The sequence below is a fragment of the Alosa alosa genome, chromosome 3 (genome assembly GCF_017589495.1).
Source record: "Alosa alosa isolate M-15738 ecotype Scorff River chromosome 3, AALO_Geno_1.1, whole genome shotgun sequence".
NCBI classification, from domain to species: domain Eukaryota; kingdom Metazoa; phylum Chordata; class Actinopteri; order Clupeiformes; family Clupeidae; genus Alosa; species Alosa alosa.
The window spans coordinates 8,558,282-8,583,639 of NC_063191.1; the positions used below are offsets into that span (position 1 = coordinate 8,558,282).

At 42.4% G+C, this 25,358-nt stretch overlaps 2 pseudogenes; both read left to right on the forward strand.

Annotated features, from left to right (window-relative positions):
* Positions 1 to 1,718: 1,718 nt before the first annotated feature.
* On the forward strand, positions 1,719 to 12,703 carry LOC125292340 (annotated as a pseudogene).
* Positions 12,704 to 16,044: 3,341 nt separating this feature from the next.
* LOC125292343 lies at positions 16,045 to 24,518 on the forward strand (annotated as a pseudogene).
* Positions 24,519 to 25,358: the final 840 nt, after the last annotated feature.

Genomic DNA, 25,358 nt, shown 5'->3' on the forward strand with positions numbered 1-25,358 from the left:
CCTAAGTGATGATCACCAAATATGAGATGAGAGGACCATGCTAGAAAGTACAGGGTTAAAGAGCTGCATGCTAAATAACTGTAATCTAAAAACATAGGGTATTTTAGAGGTCATTTCAAAGATCTTGCCTGAGCAGAACATAAATACCACTAGTGGGCATTAGGGTTGCAAAAGGGGCGGAAACTTTCCGGAAACTTACCATGGGAAGTTAAGCTGGGGAATTTTGGAAATATTCCAAATTGGAAACTTTTATGGAATTAAAGGAAATTATGGGAATTAATGGGAATTTACGGGAATTAACTGGGAATTTTGGGTAATTCATACAAACTGTTTCATATACAAACATTAACATTTTGTTTCTGTAATAAGCAATATGATTTTTTATGTTCGTATGTTCGCTTAAGCTTAGCATACAAAGCTAGCTAGCATGCTAGCTGAAATCCCATTCTCTGCCTATGGTTTACTAGCGTGCTAAACTAGCAACACTGAACTGTCCAAGATACACCACACCACTCAACAACAAAATCTGATTGGTTGGAACATTTTTCCCCCATGCATATAAACGCACCATAGGATTCCTTTATGTCTAGCAGCCTATGCCGATTGCTGTGTGCATGTGATTGACATATGTGCAGGGTAGAAATTTGACTGAAAATGCATTAAATCAGGTTGTAACTAATATTAGACTGCAAGATGGGGTTTTGTCCACTACATTTAAGTTCCCTGTTATAGACTAACTTGCCATATTAAAAAATCCCAGTTTATTCCCATTAATTCCCGTTTCTTCCTGTTAATTCCCATATATTCCCGTTAATTCCCATGGAAAGTTTCCAACTTTGAAAATTCCCGGAATTTTGCAACCCTAGTGGGCATTAAAATAATAATGATAATGGCAATAACAATGTAATTGGACAGATGATGAGCCCAGGGGGGCTTTTTTCAGGTCAGAGCAACTGCCCCTCAAAATTCCTGTGCAAGTCCCTGCTGAGAACACACACTACACACAACACACACTCTACACGCCACATTCATATGACTGTGCTGCTGTTAACATCACACTACACACACTCTAAACACCACATTCATATGACTGAGCTGCTGTTAACATCACACCACACACACTCTACACACACACCACACACACTCACACACACACACACACACACCACACACACTACACACACACCACACACACTCTACACACACTCTACACACACTACACACACCACATTCATATGACTGAGCTGCTGTTTGTACTTAGTGTAACTGTATGTGTCTTTATAACTATAGCTGTATAATAATTAACCTTGTGCTAAAACTCTGTGAAATCAAAACAGTGTGATTAAATGGAATTCATGGACACCTTTATTTTGGACTGTTTTCTTTGTCCACTCTGATGCAAAAATTGCAATATAATATACTGAAACAGTTTATTTTCCTTTAGTAGTTAGGTATTTATGTGTCCAACTCTTGCCTGCCCACTTTAACCTGAATGTCAGGATCAAAGTCTGTGTGGGGAGAGTCTGTGTGTAATCCACTGTTCTGGAGTGAGTGTCTCTGTCAGGTTCAGTCAACGCCCACAACTGGAACTTTGAACTGAACTCCAGTGGAGTGGCAGCAACGAACAAGGAACTGGTCTGGGAACTAAGACTGACCAATCAGAAATTGAGAATCTTTCTTTACCTTAGTCCCTCCCTTTCACTGGCTGCCACCAGAGCAGGAAGTGAAGTTGTGTGGCAGGTTGATTCTCTGTCCTAGACACTCTCATGCGGGGAACAGGAAACTTTGAACCCTCTTCAACAATATTTGGACCACTGAGGAAAACTTTTTGAAGCTGGTGAGGTTGAAAGTCTTTTGGATTAAAGTGTAAAACAGAGACGGGTTTGAGTTTATAATTGACACGTCTGCTCTGACTGCTGAAAGTGAAAGTGAAGCTGGTGAACCAGACTGAGGACAACAAACAGGAGAGAGTTTACTGCAGAGACAAAATGGCTTCTAAACTGGAGGAGGATCTCACCTGTCCTGTGTGCTGTGACATCTACAAGGATCCTGTCATTTTGACCTGCGCTCACAGCATCTGTAAAGTCTGTCTGCAGCAGTTCTGGGAGAGTAAAGGATCCAGAGAATGTCCCTACTGCAGGAGGAAGTGCTCAAAGGATTTCTATCCCCCTAACATGGCTCTAAGGAACCTGTGTGAGACCTTCATGCAGGAGATCAATCAGAAAGCTTCCGCAGGGTCTGAGGCGTTATGCAGTTTGCACAGTGAGAAACTCAAGATCTTCTGTCTGGAGGATAAACAGCCTGTGTGTGTGGTGTGTCAGACGTCTAAGAAACATAAAAATCACACATTTAGTCCCATAGATGAAGCAGCACAGGACCGTAAGGTAAGGATCTACTCTGGTAATATTGGTAGTGGGCTCTAAAAACACACATCTTGATCTGTTCACCCATAAGTGAACAGATCACTTGAAATCTTGAATTTCCCCTTGAGGATCAATAAAGTATCTATCTATCTATAAGTGAGACAGTCATGGCAGAAGGTATTGTAATGCCTTTAATGCACCAGTAGATGACACTCTACACCCTGCTGTTACAACTGATGAGTGTTGCGCAACATCCAGACCTCTGAGCTGAGAGACTCTGATTCTCTTCCTCACTCCCACTCTGTGTGTACAGCAGCAAACTCTCCTTAAACTTGCTCTAACAGAAAGTACAAGTTGATATCACCACTGTTTGCAAGTCCCTTGCAGTTATTATAGAGTATGAGATGTGGTGTAATTAGCCTATGCACTACAACTTTACACAATTTTCTTTAAATCATTGAAATATACATTTTCCCACATTAATTATGCCTTATATACTGTATCTTAACATCTCTAATATCCCTTAATGTGCAACACCCATATACCTTTTCTACATGTTGTGTTGCCCCCATGCCATCACCATATCAGTCCTGAATCTATGCACATATATATCTACATATTCCCTCACACACTCCCTACACATGCAGCATCTTGGTTTCATAGTGCCAGTGTTGTAAGTGTACTGCAGTGTAGACTGAACATTGTGCTCATTCATTCCAGGAGGAGCTCAAGATCCAACTGCAGCCCTTACAGAAGAAACTGGAGACCTTTGAAGAAGTTAAACTCATCTGTGACCAAACAGCAGCACATATTAAGGTGAGATCTGGATTATTTAATAAAGCAATTATATTTCTAATGTCATCATGTAAAAGCAAATCATTTCAAGAGTGATGATTGGATCACTAATTTGAGATTTTTTGATGTTTATTTAGACTCAGGCTCAACACACAGAGCGGCAGATCAAGGAGGACTTTGAGAAGCTTCACCAGTTTCTACGAGATGAAGAGGCAGTCAGGATAGCTGCACTGAGGGAGGAAGAGGAGCAGAAGAGTCAGATGATGAAGGAGAAGATTGAGAAGATGAGCAGAGAGATCTCATCTCTTTCAGACACAATCAGAGCCATAGAAGAGAAGATGGGATCTGATGACATCACATTCCTGCAGGTAGGAACCATCTGCCGTCTGTATAATGAAGTGTGTAAGATCTGGTTTAGTGATAAATTACTCTGGCTGTAATATTTTATGAATATATCCTATGAATGATTGTGATGGATGAAAAGATCAGATTCAGCCTGTCAGATATAAAGTTTCTTTCAGGAGCATCAGTGTCAACACAGAAGCTCAACAGTTCAACATCAGACATTCACATTCATACCACATCATGGGTTGTGGAATCAGTTGGTGTTATTCTGGAGAGAGAAACACTAAGATGAGAGAGCAGCAGAAGGCTGAATGAATATGGATCTGATCGCATGATCATTGATGACTTCAGAACGTCATTGCAGTTTTTCACAATGGCTTAAACACTAAACTCCATTCTCTGAGCCAAATTCTCAGCTGCCTGAACACAGTTCTTGAAATGAAAATTTGGTTTCAGAGGTAATCAGAAATAGTATAGAGCACAGATGTCATATGTTAAACACACCTACTCAAAAATGATCACACATTTCAAATGATGTGACACAACCAATATAAGCTAGTTCAGAATGTAAACAGGTTGCTTAACAGTGCAGGTTCATATCAACAATGGACAGAAACTATCAGTAAGGCCTTCACAGTACATTGTAGGCTTTAGACTGCAATGCACTTCTCATTTACAGTACAGTGCCTGTCTTTTCCGGTATACAGTTTTTCCACAATTGCTAAAACACATTTTTGGAAACCTTCCACCCTTTTCTTAAAACTGTCAAGACAAACCCCCATTTTCAATACTTCATGTTTATTGGATTAACAGTAAATCTTCAGTCCACTGAATTCTGAAATCTTTTTGCTTTGTTTTGTTTTGTTTCATAGATGCAAAATGCATTCACTGTATTGTAAACAACGACAATGTCTCCTGGAGCTATATGAGCACTGAACACTGTGTTTTCCATTTTTTGATGCAGTGTCTAATGACTGCTCAGTAGTGTTTCATTTAGACTGCTTTGTGAGATGATACAAAGACAGTGTTTAGTTTTGAGCACAGGTACAACTGTTTTAAAGGGATTGTTCAGTTTTTGCAGAGGTTAGCAAATGTTTTGGGAATATATAGTTTCTCTGTCTGTTCTAAGGAAGAGGAGAAGGAGGATATCTTTGCAGTCCTGTCAGCTGTCCAATGTTTAGTCAGCAACAAAACAATGGGGTGGTGATGGTCCTGGGAACTTGGCCAATCAGAGGTCAGAAGGTCATGGTTGTACCGAGTTGCCCCTCTGCAGTGGGGTATACTATGAAGCTCGATTAGTGGGTTAGCGAGGTATGTTGCGCTCAAAGCCAGGGTATATGCTGTGACACAAAAGTGGCTCTGTTTTAGCATCGCTGTATCACCATGGTGTCTTATACTGCCAACCAAACCTGGTCGGAACAGGTTATGTGCTAAGTTATAGCTCAAATTGTGTAAAACTACTGCCTACTGACCAATCAGTTATCTTGAAACTAAGTTATCTCCCGTGTAGGAGTGGGCGCTCCGCCTCTCCAAACATTTTGGATCTCACAGGCGCTTTAACAGTGTTGTGCGTGCAAATACATCACTATGGATGTGCATACCATTCAACATCTGATGACAATCGATGTATTTGATGTTGTAGGCTAGACAGTAAAAATGACTGCAGTGTACCTAGATTACGCTATCGCTCATAAATGCGGAAGTAATCATTCTTGAATATAGGGGGTCTGTGCGTCTCCACGTTTCACGATTGGTCAACATCATCCCAACACCAAGAATGCGCACAGATCTAAGCTGAAAGCTAGTTTGACAAATATATCACATAACTGCTATCGTGTTAACACTTTATAATAACTACACACAGTTCATAATTTATTAAGCCTTTGTTACTTATCAGTTAATGGTTTGTTCATCATTAGTAAGTTCTTGTTCATGCATAATTTATCATCAGTAATGCATTTGTTCACACAGTTATAAATGGTTTGTTCATAGTAAATAAGCATATCCAAAAAATATGTTTAAGTACATGATTTATACTTAATAAATAATGAAACAACCACTTATAAATGAAATCAGTTTCCCATTATAAACCAATTGCAAACTATTACAAAATGCTTTGATCATCATTTGTAAAGCATTGCACCTATGTTTATTCTCATAAATGAAGTATTTGTACACACATGTGACGAGGCAAAGAATACTTGCTTTCTTGGCTGTTTATTACCAGCATTTACAGAGATCAATACACACAATTTAGAATGGGTCAGCTTATACCCAGTGGCTATACTACACAACCTGGGTGGCATCCCGTAACATAAACCCTTTCATCCCGACAACACAACAGCCGGCTAGTTTACACACATACATAACAAGTCACTCACCGGTGATTAACGCATAACATTAGGGAGCTTACCCAGTATCTTAGCCGTACATTTCTCCCATAATGCACTGCATGAAGGTAAGCATACAGTAACAGTAACACATTTCCCTGTCAGCATGTCCGAGCCTCGCTGGTTTGTTCATAGTAAATAAGCCTATATCTAAAATATGTTTAGGAATTGTTAATACTTAACATTATGCAATAATATTCTGTTGATGTATGTTGTATGTTGTTACATACACATGCACTAATGATTAGTTAGGGTGAGGATACATATTTTATAAACGTGTGGGTGTATTGGTGGATTGGTAGCATTATAGACAATCTGTTGTCCTCCCTGGTTAATTTCCAAGTCTGTGTGCACTTTGGATAAAATCATCTGTTTAATATTCATTTTACTTGTTACTTTACAATCAAAAAATGAAAACCTTAAGCTTGACATGGGGGGGGGGGGGGCAGGATTGTACAGTTTCCAAAATACCTAATTATAACAATAATGGCTGACATATTCTTTCTATTCTTATTTTCCAGAGCTACAAGAGCACAGTGGAAAGGTGAGTGATCTGCCTCCTGTCTCTCTCTCTTCTCTGTGGTTCTGAACCCAAACCCACAGCAGCACTGACTCCTGAATGTTATTCCAGAGCCCAGTGCACACTGCAGGATCCAGAGAGGGTTTCAGGAGCTCTGATCAATGTGGCAAAGCACCTGGGCAACCTGAAGTTCAGAGTCTGGGAGAAGATGCAGGAGATTGTTCAGTACAGTGAGTAGCCTGCTGTTTCCACATAACCAAACACACATAAGCAATGTTAGGAATGAGGAGAGGATAGACTGCTACTGGAGTAGATGGTACAGTTACATTTGTCCAGGGCTTATTCTTCACACCTTCCTAAAAATGGTATTTTCGTATCAAACAGTTACAGTTTTTTCTGATTGCTTAAGCACATTTTTTGTAACTATGGCTTTTTTTGCAAAACTCTACACACAAATGGCAAAACCTCTCACCCAATCAGCAAAACATTGTAGTTCTCTTGCAAAAGCTAACACACCTTGCTTAACTCTTCACACCTTCGTAAAAATGGTGTTTTCGTATCTAACAGTAAACACAAGCCATCACAATAGTAAGCACACAATGTGCCAACAACACACTGATGGTATGAATAAAAAACACATCTGGCTTTTGCTTTCTCTGTGCACAAGGTAGACTATGTCAGTTTGAGGTCATACTTTTGTCATAGTTCTGTAAACATACAGGGATCCCAACTTCAAGTATTAGTGTTTATTTACACACATCAAAACAAACACAAGTGTGTTTTTCCAAGTCAAAACACAAAATAGCATTTCACTGAAACAAAACAAATCAGTTTACATCGGGTCGTCTCTCTCAAAATTCTGTCTACATCACATGCAATGTCCTAGTCCAAGGCACCGGGAAAAATATATTCTGGAATGCCGTATCCAGGCCTGACATGACAATATCCCCACATGTAGACTGTTTTTTTGTCTGTTTTTTTCTCTTCTCACTCTTCCTGCTCACTCCATTGTACCCATTGTACATTACCTGTGGCTTATCTATAGTGCTTAGGCTGATTGCAAAGTGAACTAATTATCTAAAACAGTTTTCACACGAGAAAGTGTGCCAGAGAGTTGGCAAAATAGTGTAAATAATAGCCATTGTGCCTACAGTTGTGCAAAGTGTGTGTTACAAAATTGCAAACTGAGTGCAAAGCAGTGTTTGTGCTTTTAGTTTTGCGAACTCAGTGAGTGGTTTTGCCATTTGTGTGTAGAGTTTTGCAAAAAAAAGCCATAGTTACAAAAAATGTGTTTAAGCATTCAGAAAAAACTGTAACACAAGCCATCACATTGATAAGCACACAGTGTGTCAACTACACACTGATGGTATAAATAAAAACAAATCTGGCTTTTGCTTTCTCTTTGTACAAGGTAGGCTATGTCAGATTGAGGTAATACTTTTGTCATAGTTCTGTAAACATACAGGGATCCAAACATCAAGTATTGGTGTTAATTTACACACATCAAGTCGAAACACAAAATAGTAATTTCACTGAGACAAAAGAGTATATAAAAAAAAAAAATCAGTCTACACAAAAAAAAAAATCAGTCTACATCGTGTCGTCTCCCTGGGTCCAGCCACAACATTTTGCATCACATGCAATGTCCTGTAGTCCAAGGCTCCGGGAAAAATATCTTCTGGAATGCCGTATCCAGGCCTGACATGATGCCTGGTCAATATCCCCACATGCCTCCCCCATTGCGTGTAAAAGGGCTATGCGTTGAGAGGGAATGACGGTCCAGCGGCAGGCATAGAAGAACTCTTCAATTGGATTCAAGAATGGAGAGTTTGGGGGGAAGTTGAGTGCAGTGAAGATGGGGAGTATGGGGGAAGTTGAGTGCAGTGAAGAGCGGGTGTTCTGTAAACCAGTTGCGGACCAAAGCTGCCCTATGGAAGCTAACATTGTCCCATATGATGACGTATCTGGTCTGCTCTGGTCTCTGAACATTAGTGAGCATGTCATGTAAGGTGTCCAGGAATGTAATGTGTGCAGTGTTATATGGGCCTAGGGTTGCATGATGGTGAACAACACCATTTTGACTGCTGCACACATACGTAGTTATGTTACCACCACGTTGTCCTGGGACTTTGATTAGGCTAACACCCTCTGGCATTTTTGAGTAAAAGTTGGTAAACAGACTATTCTAGGGGTATTTTTTCTGCTGAATCCATTTTTGCTGTTTGCTAAGATACTTGTATGTTACAATGATAAGTGCATTATTTCTCATTGTAGTCATGAAAATATCTGTTTTATCCTTATATTTCAAATGGACAAACTGAATATCTAAAATGTGAGAGTCATGTTTGGAGTCAGGGTTAGGTCTGAGGAGTGGGTGGGTGTTTGCAGGAAGCCTGGGGCCCAGGGCAGCACTAATTTTTGTTGATTTCTCTTCGCTTTTAATTGTATACAACCTCATATTTTAGCAGATAGGCTTGCAAAGATTCACAACATTAATTTAGGGCTAATAGCATGGCTGGTTGACTTTTTAACTTTCAGATCTCAAAGGGTGAAGTTAATAACGTTTTCTCTGATGCCCTATTATCTTCCACTGGATCACCCCAGGGTTGTGTCTCTCTCCACTTCTGTTTGTTTTATATACTAATGAAAGTCAATCTCACCATGAGGGCAGACATGTGCTGAAATTTGCGGACGACTCTGTCACTGTCTCTTTACTTAAGGACAATGACATTGACCATGGGCCAGTGGTGAGTGATGTCAGCACATGGTGCAATGACTCCTTTTTAAACATACATGTGACAAAGACAAAGGAAATGATCATTGATTTTAGGAAACATCACCCCCCTCTTCCCCTGCAGTCATAACTGGGCATCCTCCAACCCCCCTCTAATCTCCCTCACCCTCCCTATTCACCCCCCTCTTCCCCCTGCAGTCATAAATGGGCAGTCTGTTGAAAGGGTTGAGGAGTACAAATACTTAGGGATAAAAATGGTCAGTGAATTAAATGTTGAGTCGCAATGCGACACGGTATGTTCCAAAGCCCACCAGCGTATGCACTTTTTTAGGAAACTGAGGAACTTTAACATTGATCCTACTTTTATGAGGATGTTCTACACCTGTTTTATTGAGTCTGTTTTAACCTTTTCTTTTATTAGCTGGCCATTGTCTATAAAAAACAGACTGGAGAGCATTGTTAAAGTATGTAGTAAGATTGCTGGCACTAATTTTACTGACCTCCACCATATCTTTAACACCAGAACGACCAGGAAAGCTTATTTGGTTGTTGCGGACCCCAGACACCCCCTGTTTGGGGAGTTTAGATTCCTCCCCTCAGGGCGGAGGTATACAATGCCAAGATGTAGGACAAGGTTTAAGAATTCATTTGTCCCCACTGCCATTTCCCTGATTAACAAATATTTTTTAAACTACTATTTATACTTATATTTAAGATAGCCTTGTTTATTTATTTGTCTCTGTATGTGTCTTAAATGTTACTTGTCTCAGTATATGTCTTACATGTTTTGATGTGTATGTCTTGTAGGATGTCATATGGCATATTTGTACTGGCTGTTAAAACCAATTGCCCCTCGGGGAAATTAAAGTTTCCTTACCTTACTTACTAGGGTTAGGCGGGGAGCTGGGCTAATGCTGGAGTCAATGTGAGGGTTAGGGTGGGGACAGTGGAGAGGGTGGGTGTCTGCATGCTGCCAAGGGCCTGGTAGAGCTCTACAGGGCAGCCCTGGGGTCAGAAGACAGCCTGGGCCTATGCCAGTGGGCCTATGCTGGAGTCAGTGTTAGGCTTATGCTGGGCTGGGCCTATGCTGGAGTCAGTGTTGTTAGGCTGGGGGCTGAGAGAGGTGGGGGTAAGGGTGGTAAGGGGTGTGTGCATGCTGCCCAGGGCCTAGCAGAGCTCTGTGTTGTTGTGATCATATTGGAGAATCTTGCCGTACCATTGCTTAAATACCATTCGCTTTTATATGCCGTGTGTGTGTGTGTGTGTGTGTGTGTGTGTGTGTGTCTGTGTGTGTGTGTGTGTGTGTGTGTGTGTGTGAGAGAGAGACCAGTGTTAGTATATCTGATCAGAGAGAGGTAGTGTGTCTGTGTGTGTGTGTGTGTGTGTGTGTGTGTGTGTGTGTGTGTGTGTGTGTGTGTGTGTAGATAGATAGATAGATAGATAGATAGATAGATAGATAGATAGGTCTCAGCAGCATACATACAACACAAACACATTCTTTAACAGCAGAAAGAGTAATTAAAGTATATAATATAAAACACAACTAAGCAGTAAGGACAGTAGAAGATAAAGAATATGCTAAATATACTAAAATACAAATTATACTCACACTTAATACAATGTGTGTTTGTGTTTGTTTTTGTGTTTTGTGTGTGTGTGTGTTGTGTCTGTGTGTGTGTGTGTGTGTGTGTGTGTGTGTGTGTGTGTGAGTGTGTGTGAGAGAGAGACCAGTGTTAGTGTATGTGTGTGTGAGTGGTAGTGTGTGTGTGTGTGTGTGTGTGTGTGTGTGTGTGTGTGTGTGTGTGTGTGTGTGTGTGTGTGTGTGTGTGTGTGTGTGTGTGACCAGTGCAAGTATATCATCAGAGAGAGGTAGTGTGTGTGTGTGTGTGTTTGTTGTGTGTGTGTGTTTGTGTGTGTGTGTTTGTGTGTTTGTGTTTGTGTGTGTGTTTGTGTGTGTGTTTGTGTGTGTGTGTATGTTTGTGCTGTGTGTGTGTGTGTTTGTGTGTGTGTTTGTGTGTGTGTGTGTGTGTGTGTGTGTGTGTGTGTTTGTGCTGTGTGTTTGTGTGAGAAAGAGAGAGAGGGAGAGACCAGTGTTAGTACTGTATATCTGATCAGAGAGAGGTAGTGTGTGTGTGTGTGTGTGTGTGTGTGTATGTGTATGTGTATGTGTGTGTATGTGTGTGTGTGTTCAGTGCTAGTATATGTGATCACATTGTGGTAGTGTGTGTGGGTGTGTGTTTGTGCTTGGGTGTGTGTGTGTGTGTGTGTGTGTGTGTGTGTGTGTGTGTGTGTGTATGAGATGTCACTCCTCATCATTCCACTAACATCCCTTCTCTCTGTGATCAGAGTGTGTGTGTGATGTGATCAGAGTGCTAGTGTGTGTGTGTAATTGAAGATTGTGGTAGTGTGTGTGTCATTCACATCCTCATCACACATCACTCAGTGTTCAGCTCATGTGTGTGTTCTTTCTCTCTGCAGCTCCTGTGACTCTGGATCCCAACACTGCACACCCACATCTCATCCTGTCTGAGGATCTGACCAGTGTGAGACTTGGTGATGAGAAGCAGCAGCTTCCTGATAACCCAGAGAGATTTGATAAGTATGGCAGTGTCCTGGGCTCTGAGGGCTTTAACTCAGGGACTCACTGCTGGGATGTGGAGGTTGGAGAGAACACATGGTGGGATGTGGGAGTGAAGGCAGAGTCAGCCCAGAGGAAGGGAGCATATGGCTGATGTGAGTGGAGAGTGGTGTGTGTGGTATAACGATGGTAAATATAGAGCAGGTGCTCCACCACAGCCCCCACTCTCCTCACAGTGCAGCAGAAACTCCAGAGGATCAGAGTGCAGCTGGACTGGGACAGAGGAAAGCTGTCATTCTCTGACCCTGATAATAACACACACCTACACACTCTCACACACACTTTCACTGAGAGAGTGTTTCCATACTTTGCTATGGTGGTAGGGTCTCTCCTCTGAGTATTGTAGCAGTGAAGGCCTCTGTGTCAGTAGAGCAGCCCAGTTAGAGCAGAAACTGTCTCTGTCTGAACAAGAGCCCACATGCAGAGATGGATGGAGACATGTGGGGTTCAGTCATTAGTCACTCACACAGTAACTGCAGTCAATCTGATATCTGACCTGTGAGGCATCGTCTTCTGGCTACTTTAATTTTGTTCAGAATTGTCTGATATGTTGAATATCCTCTAAAATAATTGCTGGTGTTTTGCCATTTATTACTCTATGACAGTGTTTCTATGTTGCAGATTTGTTGCATGCAGGCATTTTGATGATGTTTTTGGATCTATGTTTTTCTGCACTGCTGCAACAAGCACATTAAAATATCACCACTGCAGTGAATCTAATATCTGTTCTGTTCTATGAGGCATTGTCTTCTGGGTACTTGAATTGCATTTCTGATGTTCTGTGTTTAGAATCCTCTGAAATAATTGCTGATTTTATATCATTTATTACACTATGATGGTTTGTTATCCAGGTCTGTGTTTTTACACTGCTGCCACAAGCACATCAAAATATCAGTTCAATAAATGATGTGGATATTTCTGCTTGGTCTCTCCTTTTTAGAACTTTGCAAGTGATTATTGGCTATATACATTAAAATACAATTAATTTAGTTTTCTTTTTTAATTATTGGCAAATTGGTTATGTATATGTAACGCCTACAGTATGCTGTGCACACTTGTACATCATTTCATATGAGTTACATTTAAAGATGTATACTGCCATCTAGTGGTGGTTATTGTGTAACTACACTCTTCTCTCACCTGTGAGGTTTCCAGTAGCAGAGCAGCAACACAGCACAGGTGCAGCTGGTTCTGCTGCTGCCGTCTGATCTGAGGTCAGAAATGCTGGAGATTAAACAGCACTATAGAGACTGAGAGCACTGCAGTAAACACAAACTCCTGCACTACTGACCTCTGATCATCATGCACATGAAATAAAGAATCATATTAATCTGATGCATTGGCAGTGTTAGTGTCTCTGTCTCTGTCCTTCATAACCAGATGGAAGGTCTAATCTACACCAGGGAGCTTTGGGCTTTGCTGAGTTTGAACACAATGAGAAGGAGGAATAAACAGTCAGAACTGTGTGATTTCCACAGACAGATAAAACAGCTCTAATGATACAACCCACATCATTACAATTGCATTAATGAATCCCTTATGGAAATATCAACAGGACTCAATAATGATACTACAACCCACATCATTACAGTTGCATTAATGAATCCCTTATGGAAATATCAACAGGACTCAATAATGATACTACAACCCACATCATTACAATTGCATTAATGAATCCCTTATGGAAATATCAACAGGACTCAATAATGATACTACAACCCACATCATTACAATTGCATTATTGAATCCCTTATGGAAATATCAACAGGACTCAATAATGATACTACACCACACACACACACACACACACACACACACACACACACACACACACACACACACACACACACACACACACACACACACACCACACCTTTTCACACACACACACCACACACACACACACACTACACACACACACACACACACACACACACACACACACACACACACACACACACACACACACACACACACACACACACACACACACACACACACACACACACACACACACACACACACACACACACACACACACACACACACACACACAGGTGTTGTGTGGAGACTCACTGCAGTGCATATTCACACACATCACCAGGAGCTGTGTGTGACTCTAGGCTGTTCAGGACAGATTTCTGTTGAAGATGGTGTGACCTTAATGCAAATACACACATTCAAAATACTGAACATGACAGTTGAGAGAATCAGCTGTTCTTACCTGGGGTCAGTAATTCTTACCTGGAGTCAGTAATTCTTACCTGGGGTCAGTGGTTATTACCTGTGGTTAGCACTCTGGACTTGTAAGCTGTTCTTACCTGGGGTGGGTCAGCTGTTCTTATCTGGGGTCAGTAATTCACACCTGTGGTTAGTGGGTGTTTCAGGACTTCATCATCAGATGACCTGACTGAGGTTGGTGAGGCCCCAGCCTGTGCCCATCACATGTGTTGGATCTGTTAGTGTACACAGTGACCAGTGACCATACTGCGCTGTGTCCAGGTGACCAGTGTCCATACTGCACTTTGTCCAGGTGACCAGTGTCCATACTGCGCTGTGTCCAGGTGAGCAGTGTCCATACTGCGCTGTGTCCAGGTGAGCAGTGTCCATACTGCACTGTGTCCAGGTGAGCAGTGACCAGTGTCCATACTGCGCTGTGTCCAGGTGAGCAGTGTCCATACTGCGCTGTGTCCAGGTGAGCAGTGTCCATTCTGCACTGTGTCCAGGTGAGCAGTGTCCATACTGCGCTGTGTCCAGGTGACCAATGACCAGTGTCCATACTGCACTGTGTCCAGGTGAGCAGTGACCAGTGTCCATACTGCACTGTGTCCAGGTGACCAGTGACCAGTGTCCATACCAGGTGACTGTGTCCAGGTGTGTCCAGTGACCAGTGACCATACTGCACTGTGTCCAGGTGACCAGTGACCAGTGTCCATACTGCACTGTGTCCAGGTGAGCAGTGTCCATACTGCGCTGTGTCCAGGTGAGCAGTGTCCATACTGCGCTGTGTCCAGGTAGCGCTGCCCTTCCTCACCCTCGTCTCTCCCCTCCTGACCCCCAGCTTCCTCTGTGTGTGTCCAGCTGGATGACCTTTGACCTGCAGGCTCCTGTGATGACCAGCATGCTGTGGGCCCTGCAGAGGGACTGGACAGTCAAAACTCTGCAGCTGACCTCTACAGACTCACACCTGGACCCTCGTCGCTGCATCATATGCAAATAAAATGAGCCACATACACACTGATACAGCAGCCAGACTGAATGAATATTATTCTAAAATGGTTGTGGTGTGATTAAAAACCAGAAACAGTGTATGTTGTAACAGTCTGATAAACCATGTGCAATGTATACTTTAGCACTGTGTGTTCAGGCTTGTAAATGACTAAACTCCACAGATAATATGTATTCACTGATAGACAGCAGAACATGCAAAACAGCTTCACTCTTCATATGAGGTTTAGTAGAATATGCATTCACATACACTTCAGGTGGATTGAGATCATTGTGTAAACAGCAGAGGAAAAGCATATTTTACTTGTTTGAATCTGTTGAAACATTCAGAGAAGTAAAAGTAGAAAGTACTGCCAACACGGGTGATTTCACAAATTAGCTGATCTACCTGGCTTAAGAGTTGTGCTAATTAGAATCAGCTGATTAAGTGAATGGTTTGAACAAACATGTGAAGCCGGACTTTTACACCTCAAACATTATAAATAGAAAGTACACCCATAATCAACCAAGAAGTTACCCATAATCCCTAATTGCTGCAGTGTAAAAAATAGAACTTGCCTTTTGTTTTGCCAAATACATTCACACATTCTGGTATTTTGAATCTAAATCTGAAAAAAAGGAAATGCTGTGAGACCGACCAATCTTCCTGCTCCTCTAGATCAGTGTTTCTCAAAGTGTGGTCCGGGGACCACTAGTGGTCCGCAAGCTATCCCAAGTGGTCCGCAAGCAGACGTGGTAAAATATAATATAGATGAGTTGTTTGCAATATTGAACCAACTTGTATGTAAATTCAAACAGTTCTGCAACTGTATGCTACGCCAGTTTAAATCATATGAATCCTCTGACACAATAAGCAAGGTGAGGCCTATTGTGTAATATACTGTTGAAGTACGTCTACTCTTCTTTTTTTTAGCTAGGTGGTCCGTGAGGTTTTTTTTCATTGGTTAAGTGCTCCTTGGTCTGAAAAAGTTTGAGAAACACTGCTCTAGATCCCGCCCTCTAACTCTCGTTTCCTGAATGAGGAAGTGAAACTCAGGCACAGACTGCTGCTCTGCTCAACATTACTCCTGTAGAACTCGTCAGGCATGCGGACTTTTCTGGGGGAAATATCAAGGAAGAGTTACATTGCTTCTGTTCAAAACCTTACAGACGTTTGGATAAGTTTGCAGATTGACAACTTAAACACAAACGGGACTCAGAGACTCAGTAGATTGATCAAACCTGTGAAAGTGAAAGTACAGATTGTCAACCAGTCATAACCAGAGGGAAACGTTTACTTGGATTGCATTTATTCTTTGAAAATGGCCTCTAAACTAGAAGAGGAGTTCTCTTGTCCTGTGTGCACTGAGATCTACAAGGATCCTGTCATCCTGACTTGTAGTCACAGCATCTGTAAAGTCTGTCTGCAGACGTTCTGGGACACCAAAGGATCCAGAGAATGTCCAGTCTGCAGGAATACATCGCTGAAAGATTCTCCCCTCCCAAATCTGACTTTAAAGAACCTCTGTGAGGTTTACTTACAAGAGAGAGATCATACGGACGCACTCTGCAAAGAGCACAAAAGAAAACTGGAGCTCTTCTGCCAAGACGACAAACAGCTTGTGTGCCTGGTGTGTCTGTGCTCAAAATTACACAAACATCACAACTTCAGTCCTACTGTGGAAGCAGCCTGTGAGATGAAGGTAAGGCTTTTTGTATCAGTATAGCAGCGCCTACTTGCTTGTCCTATAGAGTAGATACTGCTGCTCACTATAACTGTACATACAAATGTGTCTCATAGTATCCTTACAAACATGTGTGCACATGTGATTAATAACATGCGGTTGTAGAGTTTAATAATGGAGTGAGTTTGCTAAAGTGATCCGTTCATTTCAGGAGGAGCTCAAGAACAAGCTGCAGCCTCTACAGGAGAAGCTGGAGGAGTTTGAGGAAGCTAAAGTGACCTGTGATGAAACAGCTGAGTATATTAAGGTCAGTGTTCTAGTGTCATACGAGTTCACTGTTTGTAAACATCCAAGGATTCTGTCAGTCGTTTCATAATGCCATGACCTGGAGACCATATTGTCAGGTGACATATTGCTGGTGAATCATCAGGTGCTTTGTTTCCTACCTCTGCCACCTCCCCCAATCATATTTAAGTCATATTAATCAATGGTATTTTCTGTATTTTATCATTGTGTGAAACTTCACTCATGTAGCTGATGTAATTTGATTCAGACTCAAGCCCAGAACACAGAGAAACAGATCAAGGAGGAGTTTGAGAAGCTTCACCAGTTTCTACGAGATGAAGAGGCAGCCAGGATAGCTGCACTGAGGGAGGAAGAGGAGCAGAAGAGTCAGATGATGAAGGAGAAGATTGAGAAGATGAGCAGAGAGATCTCATCTCTTTCAGACTCAATCAGAGACCTAGAAGAGAAGATGGGAGCTGATGACATCACATTCCTGCAGGTAGGAACCAAGTCCAGTGATAATTTAACAATAGCACATCTGTCTGTAAGGGTGTTAGATTTCTAAGTCCAGTGATAATTTAACAATAGCACATCTGGCTGTAAGGGTGTTAGATCTCTAAGTCCAGTGATAATTTAACAATAACACGTCTGTTTAGTTGAGGTGACCTGCCATGTTTGCCTCAATAATCTGTTATGTGCTGTTGATATGGTGTGAGGCGATGTTCTCATTTGAGGGGATTCTAGAGAGGAGAGCAGGAACACAATAAGTGGAAAGAACAGCAGATGCCTGAATGAATAGGATTTGTTATATTGTAGTGGTAGTATTGTAGAGGATTGTAGAGGATGACCTTGCAGCTGTGGGAGTGGCTACGTGCAGCTCTGGGAGTTGCTACTTGCAACCATAAGGAGTACACAAGATAAGGACGCCAGGATGGAGCACTCTAGGGAGGAGTAGATACAGACACAGAGGAACCAGAGAGAGAGAGAGAGAGAGAGAGAGAGAGAGAGAGAGAGAGATTCACAACACATAACAGTGACACATTCAGCCTAGCACCCTATTGTGCACACAGTTACCACAAGCCCATGTTCTAACACCCCCTTCTGTGTGGCACAAGGGGGTCACTGCAGGGAGCACATTTAAGGATGCTATGACAGAAGGTGCACCAATTCTACTGTAGCAAAGCCGTTTCCAAGCCCCTGAGTGAGTCTGGTGATATCAGGCTGCTGTAGTTCTACTGTAGCCCCTGAGTGAGTCTGGTGATATCAGGCTGCTGTAGTTCTACTGTAGCCCCTGAGTGAGTCTCTGGGATATCAGGCTGGTAGTTCTACTGTAGCCCCTGAGTGAGTCTGGTGATATCAGGCTGTGAGTGATATCAGTCTGGTGTAGGCTTCTAGTTCTGTAGCTGCCCTGTAGCCCCTGAGTGAGTCTGGTGATATCAGGCTGCTGTAGTTCTACTGTAGCCCCTGAGTGAGTCTGGTGATATCAGGCTGCTGTAGTTCTACTGTAGCCCCTGAGTGAGTCTGGTGATATCAGGCTGCTGTAGTTCTACTGTAGCCCCTGAGTGAGTCTGGTGATATCAGGCTGCTGTATCTTCCCCTGATGGGAGTCATGTGGAGAAGGAGTTGAGGGGGGACTGGGCTCATGTGCAGGTGCTCTGTGATTGGTGGAGAAGGGGTTGAGGGGGGACTGGGCTCATGTGCAGGTGCTCCTTGCTCTGTGATTGGTGGCTTTACTGTTGAGGTCTGATAGGTTGGGTGAGGACAGACCAATGTGTGTGACATGTATGAATTTGTTTTTATTGGAGGCAGTTACCATACTGAAGCAACAGGGGGAGCAGTAGAGTAGAATGGGTTGGATATGCTCTGTTACAGCAGTAGCAGGTGACGGGGGCAACATAAAGGACTTTGAGTTTGAGACGGAAGAGAGTCTCTGTTGGCAGTGTTGTCAGGGTGTGTTGATTAGTTTATTGAACACTCTACCATTTCAGCAGATTGGTTATGAATGCAGGTGGGGTTGTGGGTGATGCAGATTGGTTATGAATGCAGGTGGGGTTGTGGGTGATGCAGATTGGTTATTAATGCAGGTGGGGTTGTGGGTGATGCAGATTCAATAGTAGTTCTTTGCTTTGGTTGGAGTTGGACAAGTGAGAGTCATGACACACATCCAACCCCCCTCGTCATTTGCACACTGACCCTTCTTCACTACAGGTAGAGTGTGTTTGATACCTCATCATGGGTGATGTTATGGGCTGTTTTGTGTGTTCTGGGGGTGTTAATGAGGAGTTCTTTGCTTAGTTGGAGTTGGACAAGTGAGAGTCATGACACAGATCCAACCCCCCTCGTCATATGCACACTGACCCTTCTTCACTACAGGTAGAGTGTGTTTGATACCACATCATTAGTTCATGCCACTGGCATCCATGCAAGTGATCATCAAGGAACGAATACATCTGATCAACATCTGTGCAGTGCTATAAAGACATACTACATTGTGTGTGTGTGTGTGTGTGTGTGTGTGTGTGTGTGTGTGTGTGTGTGTGTGTGTGTGGGTATGAGAGTCTGTGTGTGTTTGCACGTTTATGTGTGTGTGTGTGTGTGTGTGTGTGTGTGTGTGTGTGTGTGTGTGTGTGTGTGTGTGTGTGTGTGTTTGTGTGTATGAGAGTCTGTGTGTGTTTACATGTTTATGTGTGTGTGTGTGTGTGTGCAATTTTGCCAGGGCTTAAGCCCCGAATGTTTTGAGTGTAGCCCTGAATGTATTTTGCAAAGTTGACTAACAAATATGAAACCATTATTCCGATCGTGCATTGAAACTTTGAGATGAGATGGACCTATTTATCAAACATAAAAGCAGGACACAGGTGTCCTCTCACTCTCCTTCATGCAGCAGATCTAACTTGAACGTGACCATAAAACATCATTTGGAATGTAGGCTACTTAGAGCATGCGCGTGCGCGAGAAAGAGATACAGTCAGTCAGTTCCAGGGTTGGGCATGTCATGGTTTGCATTTCCTATTTGGTATAAGAAAGTTATAAGGAAATCATAAAAGCAACAAAAACAAGGAGGTGGTGGAGTAATGCTGTTCTGGTCATTTAGGCTACAAGTTCAGGTTTGTTATCAGCCTGCCCTGCACTCACTGGCCTACAGTTTGGAGCTGACCAAACAGTGCTGGCCTGTCTAGGCTACTTAGATACTTTGCCTTTGTAGAATCGAATTAGTGAGTCTTCAATGATTTTTTCTCCTTAAGCTAAGCATAACATGAACCATATGAGGCATCTTGCCATTTAAAACGCCACTTTGCTTGGTGGCTATAGGCTATTGCCTATATACAGTAGTTTGTTTTTTATAGCAAACAGAAATGTCAAGATAGCAACATGTAACTACATCCTTTAGTTGTCAAAATTAGTCTCCATAATATGCAATCAATGTGGTGCAAATGAGGCTAGAATCGATGGATTCATTTATGAAAAGTGAGCAGCAAGGGCAGGCAAAATGGGAATTATGAGAACAGTTTAGACTCTATGGGCTAAGCCCCGAATGTTTTCAACTGCTGGCGCCGCCCCTGGTGTGTGTGTGTGTGTGTGTGTGTGTGTGTGTGTGTGTGAGAGAGAGAGTCTGTGTGTGTTGTTTGTGTACACACACACACACACACACACACACACACATGTATGTGTATGTGCAAGTATGTGTATGTGTGTGTATATATACACATATATACACACACACACACACACACACACACACACACACAAACAACACAAACAGACTCTCTCTCTCTCTCAAAGTCAAAGTCAAAGTCAGCTTTATTGTCAATTTCTTCACATGTTCCAGACATACAAAGAGATCGAAATTACGTTTCTCACTATCCCACGGTGAAGACAAGACATATTTTGCCAATTTAGGTCCACAGACAAACATAACATTCAAGTAAACAAAAAAGTAAGTAAATAAGTAAATAAGAGGGCACATATAATAATGAAAAAATAAGAGCAGCAAAATTTGGTTGAAATTGTGCATAGACAGTCAATAAAATACTAGTGCAAAGTCAGGCCAATAAAAGGCTTGGGTAGTTCTGTTTGACCTAAGTAAGAAAGAAAGTGGCATAGTGGTGCAAGTTATGTAAGAGCAGCAGAAGTGTTGTGTTTTCAGGACAACAACACCAAGTTGTAAAGTGTACAAGTGTGCAAGTGTGCAAGTGTGCAAGTGGAGTAGTGCAGGCGGCCATTTTGGGTCCAATGTCCAGGATGTTATGTAGCTGAGGGTGGAGGGGGGAGAGGAGGGAGAGAGTTCAGCATCCTTACAGCTCTCTGTGTGTGAGTTTGTGTGTGTGTGTGTGTAGTGTGTGTAGTGTGTGTATGTGGGGAGTCTGATGGAGGAATGAACAGACCTAATAACCTTTCCTCAGAAGGTGCTTGATTAGAATCGTTTTGGTATTGTGGCAATTGGTCAGTCTCTAATGAAAATAAAAACAGTGCTAAAGGACCATTCAAAATTGACCAAGATGTAGCAAAAGACCTTAGACATTATTATAGCAATAATGTTTAACCTACTTTCGCTTTTCTTATTTTCCAGAACTACAAGAGCACAGTGGAAAGGTGAGTGATCTGCCTCCTATCTCTCTCTTCTCTGTGGTTCTGAACCCAAACCCACAGCAGCACTGACTCCTGAATGTTATTCCAGAGCCCAGTGCACACTGCAGGATCCAGAGAGGGTTTCAGGAGCTCTGATCAATGTGGCAAAGCACCTGGGCAACCTGAAGTTCAGAGTCTGGGAGAAGATGCAGGAGACTGTTCAGTACAGTGAGTAGCCTACTGTTCTTAACACACATAATCAATGTTAGGAGGGTCCTTGGGGTCCTTCGCTGATAAAAATCCCTCTTCCAACTCAAACAAGCAAAACAGAGCAGAACCAACTTCCAGTAATCACACATCATACACACTGCCCCTGTGATACAGATGTGGAAATGGGACCGACTGTGTGTGTGTGTGTGTGTGTGTGTGTGTGTGTGTGTGTGTGTGTGTGTGTGTGTGTGTGTGTGTGTGTGTGTGCGCGCAGGTGTGAGGATGTAGTAATCAAGCTGCAGGTTTAGTACCCTGGAGAGCCAGGTGGGGTCACTGCTCTCTTCCTTTGCTGTCAGAAGTGGGGTGGCTGGCTGTGAGGCCATCGGAGGACTTAGAATGGTTAGCGCTTCGGACTTGTAACCGGAGGGTTGCCGGTTCGAACCCCGACCAGTAGGCAAGGCTGAAGTGCCCTTGAGCAAGGCACCTAACCCCTCACTGCTCCCCGAGCGCCGCTGTTGTTGCAGGCAGCTCACTGCGCCGGGATTAGTGTGTGCTTCACCTCACTGTGTGTTCACTGTGTGCTGAGTGTGTTTCACTAATTCACAGATTTGGATAAATGCAGAGACCAAATTTCCCTCACGGGATCAAAAAAGTATACTTATACTTATACTATATACTTAGAATAGTGTGATATAGAACCCCAAAGGAGAGGATGACTGTTTTTTATTTTGCCACATGTACACACACACACACACACACACACACACACACACACACACACACACACACACACACACACACACACACACACAGGCATACTCACACACACACATACACTCACACTCACACACACACACTCTCAAGCACACACACATACACTAGCACACCACAAACAAATACACACACACACACACACACACACACAGGCATACACTCACACACACACACACTCAAGCACACACTAGCACACACACACACACACACACACACACACACACACACACACACACACACACACACACACACACACACACACACACACACACACACACACAGATATACTCACTCTCTCTCATGCACACACACTCACACATACGCATTCATACACACACAGTCACACACACACATGCCCCCCACACACACACACACACACACACACACACACAAATTGATAGAGGGATGAAGAGAGATATAAAGAGGAAGAGGGATATAAATGCATGAGAATGGTCAGTGATGATCCTCCCTTCCACTAACATCCCTCTCCTGTGAGTACACTCCTGTACAGCTGTGATCCTTCATCCTGATGACTAAAGAGCATTTCACTGTTACTACTTCTCCTGCCATTACACTTGGTAACACCACTATTAATAATGACCATCATTCACATCCTCATCACACATCACTCAGTGTTCAGCTCATGTGTGTGTTCTTTCTCTCTGCAGCTCCTGTGACTCTGGATCCCAACACTGCACACCCACGACTCATCCTGTCTGAGGATCTGACCAGTGTGAGATGGGGTGATGAGAACAGCAGCTTCCTGATAACCCAGAGAGATTTGATAAGTATGCCAGTGTCCTGGGCTCTGAGGGCTTTAACTCAGGGACTCACTGCTGGGATGTGGAGGTTGGAGAGAACACATGGTGGCATGTGGGTGTGATGACAGAGTCGACCCAGAGGAAGGGAGACTATGGTGATGTGAGTGGACAGTGGTATGTGTATTATAAAGATGGTGAATATGAAGCAGGTGCTCCTCCACAGCCCTCCACTCTCCTCACAGTGCAGCAGAAACTCCAGAGGATCAGAGTGCAGCTGGACTGGGACAGAGGAGAGCTGTCATTCTCTGACCCTGATAATATCACACACATACACACTCTCACACACACTTTCACTGAGAGAGTGTTTCCATACTTGAGTAATCTCTCTCCTCTGAGTATTGTAGCAGTGAAGGCCTCTGTGTCAGTAGAGCAGCCCAGTTAGAGCAGAAACTGTCTCTGTCTGAACAAGAGCCCACATGCAGAGATGGATGGAGACATGTGGGATTCAGTCATGAGTCTCTCACACAGTAACTGCAGTCAATCTGATATCTGACCTGTGAGGCATCGTCTTCTGGCTACTTTAATTTAGTTCAGAATTGAATTGTCTGATGTTTTTTGTTGAGTATCCTCTAAAATAATATGCCATTTTACACTATCCTTGTGTTCCTACATTGCCCATGTCTCTATACAAGCACATTAAACAATAAAAATATATATCAGTTCAGTAAATCATGTGGACATTTCTGAGGGTCTCTCCTTTTTAGAATTTAGCTCATATAGAGGGCCATCTGGTGGCCATTGTTGGAACACAAACTAAATACAAATACAAACTGTGACAGTGCTGACTATTTGGCTATATGCATTAAAGTGAAGTAAAATATATTTGTTATTTTTTTGATTGGTCTATTAGGCCTATTCTGTGCACACCTGTATACAATATTTGTAGGAATTATGTTTAGGGATGCCACTTTCCTATAGGGGCTTGAGAAAGTCTCAGTATGAATACTGCCATCTAGTGGTGATTATTGTGTAACTACACTCTCCTCTCACATGTGAGGTTTCCAGTAGCAGAGCAGCAACACAGCACAGGTGCAGCTGGTTCTGCTGCTGCTGTCTGATCTGAGGTCAGAAATGCTGGAGATTAAACAGCACTATAGAGACTGAGAGCACTGCAGTAAACACAAACTCCTGCACTACTGAACACTGATTATTACATACATCAAATAAAATGGCATGTATGTACTGTTGTTGTAAGTGTCTGTCTTTATAACCAGATGAAAGGTGTAATTTAGATCAGTAAGGTTTGGACTACTGAAGACAAACTTGATGTGAGGGATGAATAACCAAAAAGAACTGAGTTTTCCACAGAGACATTAAACAACATTACTGATGCCATGATCCAGATCATCACAATTACCGTACACAAGATAATTTATGGAAATATCAACAGAATACAATAATGATGTTTTTATTAATAATATACACTGATACAATGTCAGATTGACTACATTTCTTTATCACTTTAATATGTCTTCATAAGGAATGTATCAGTGTGATTTAAACCAAAAACTGTATTTGTAGGAGTCGCATAAGTCATGTGTTCATACTCTGTGATACATTTATCTCTGTGAGACATTTACAAGCTCTGTCATACAGAGTGTCATACAGAGCTTGTAAATGTCTAAACTCCTTGGATGATATTTCAAAAGGATTGAGAGGGTGAGGGAATGTTTCTGGTGGCAACTTCCACAGCGTTTCCACTCAGAACACAAAACAAATTATGTTCTTGCAACAAATGTTGTTGAGAATCTTCACACCCAGTGATCAGAGAAAATGTACTGAGTGAGTCTTCACACCCAGTGATCAGAGGAAATATACTGAGTGAATCTTCACACCCAGTGATCAGAGGAAATGTACTGAGTGAGTCTTCACACCCAGTGATCAGAGGAAATGTACTGAGTTAGTCTTCACACCCACAGCACAGTTGTAGCAGAATAATAATGGAATTGAATTGATGAATCAAGTGTAGTAATGTGTGTTCAAAAGAGTGTGTGCCCTATAGGATCTGTGATGTGATCAGGG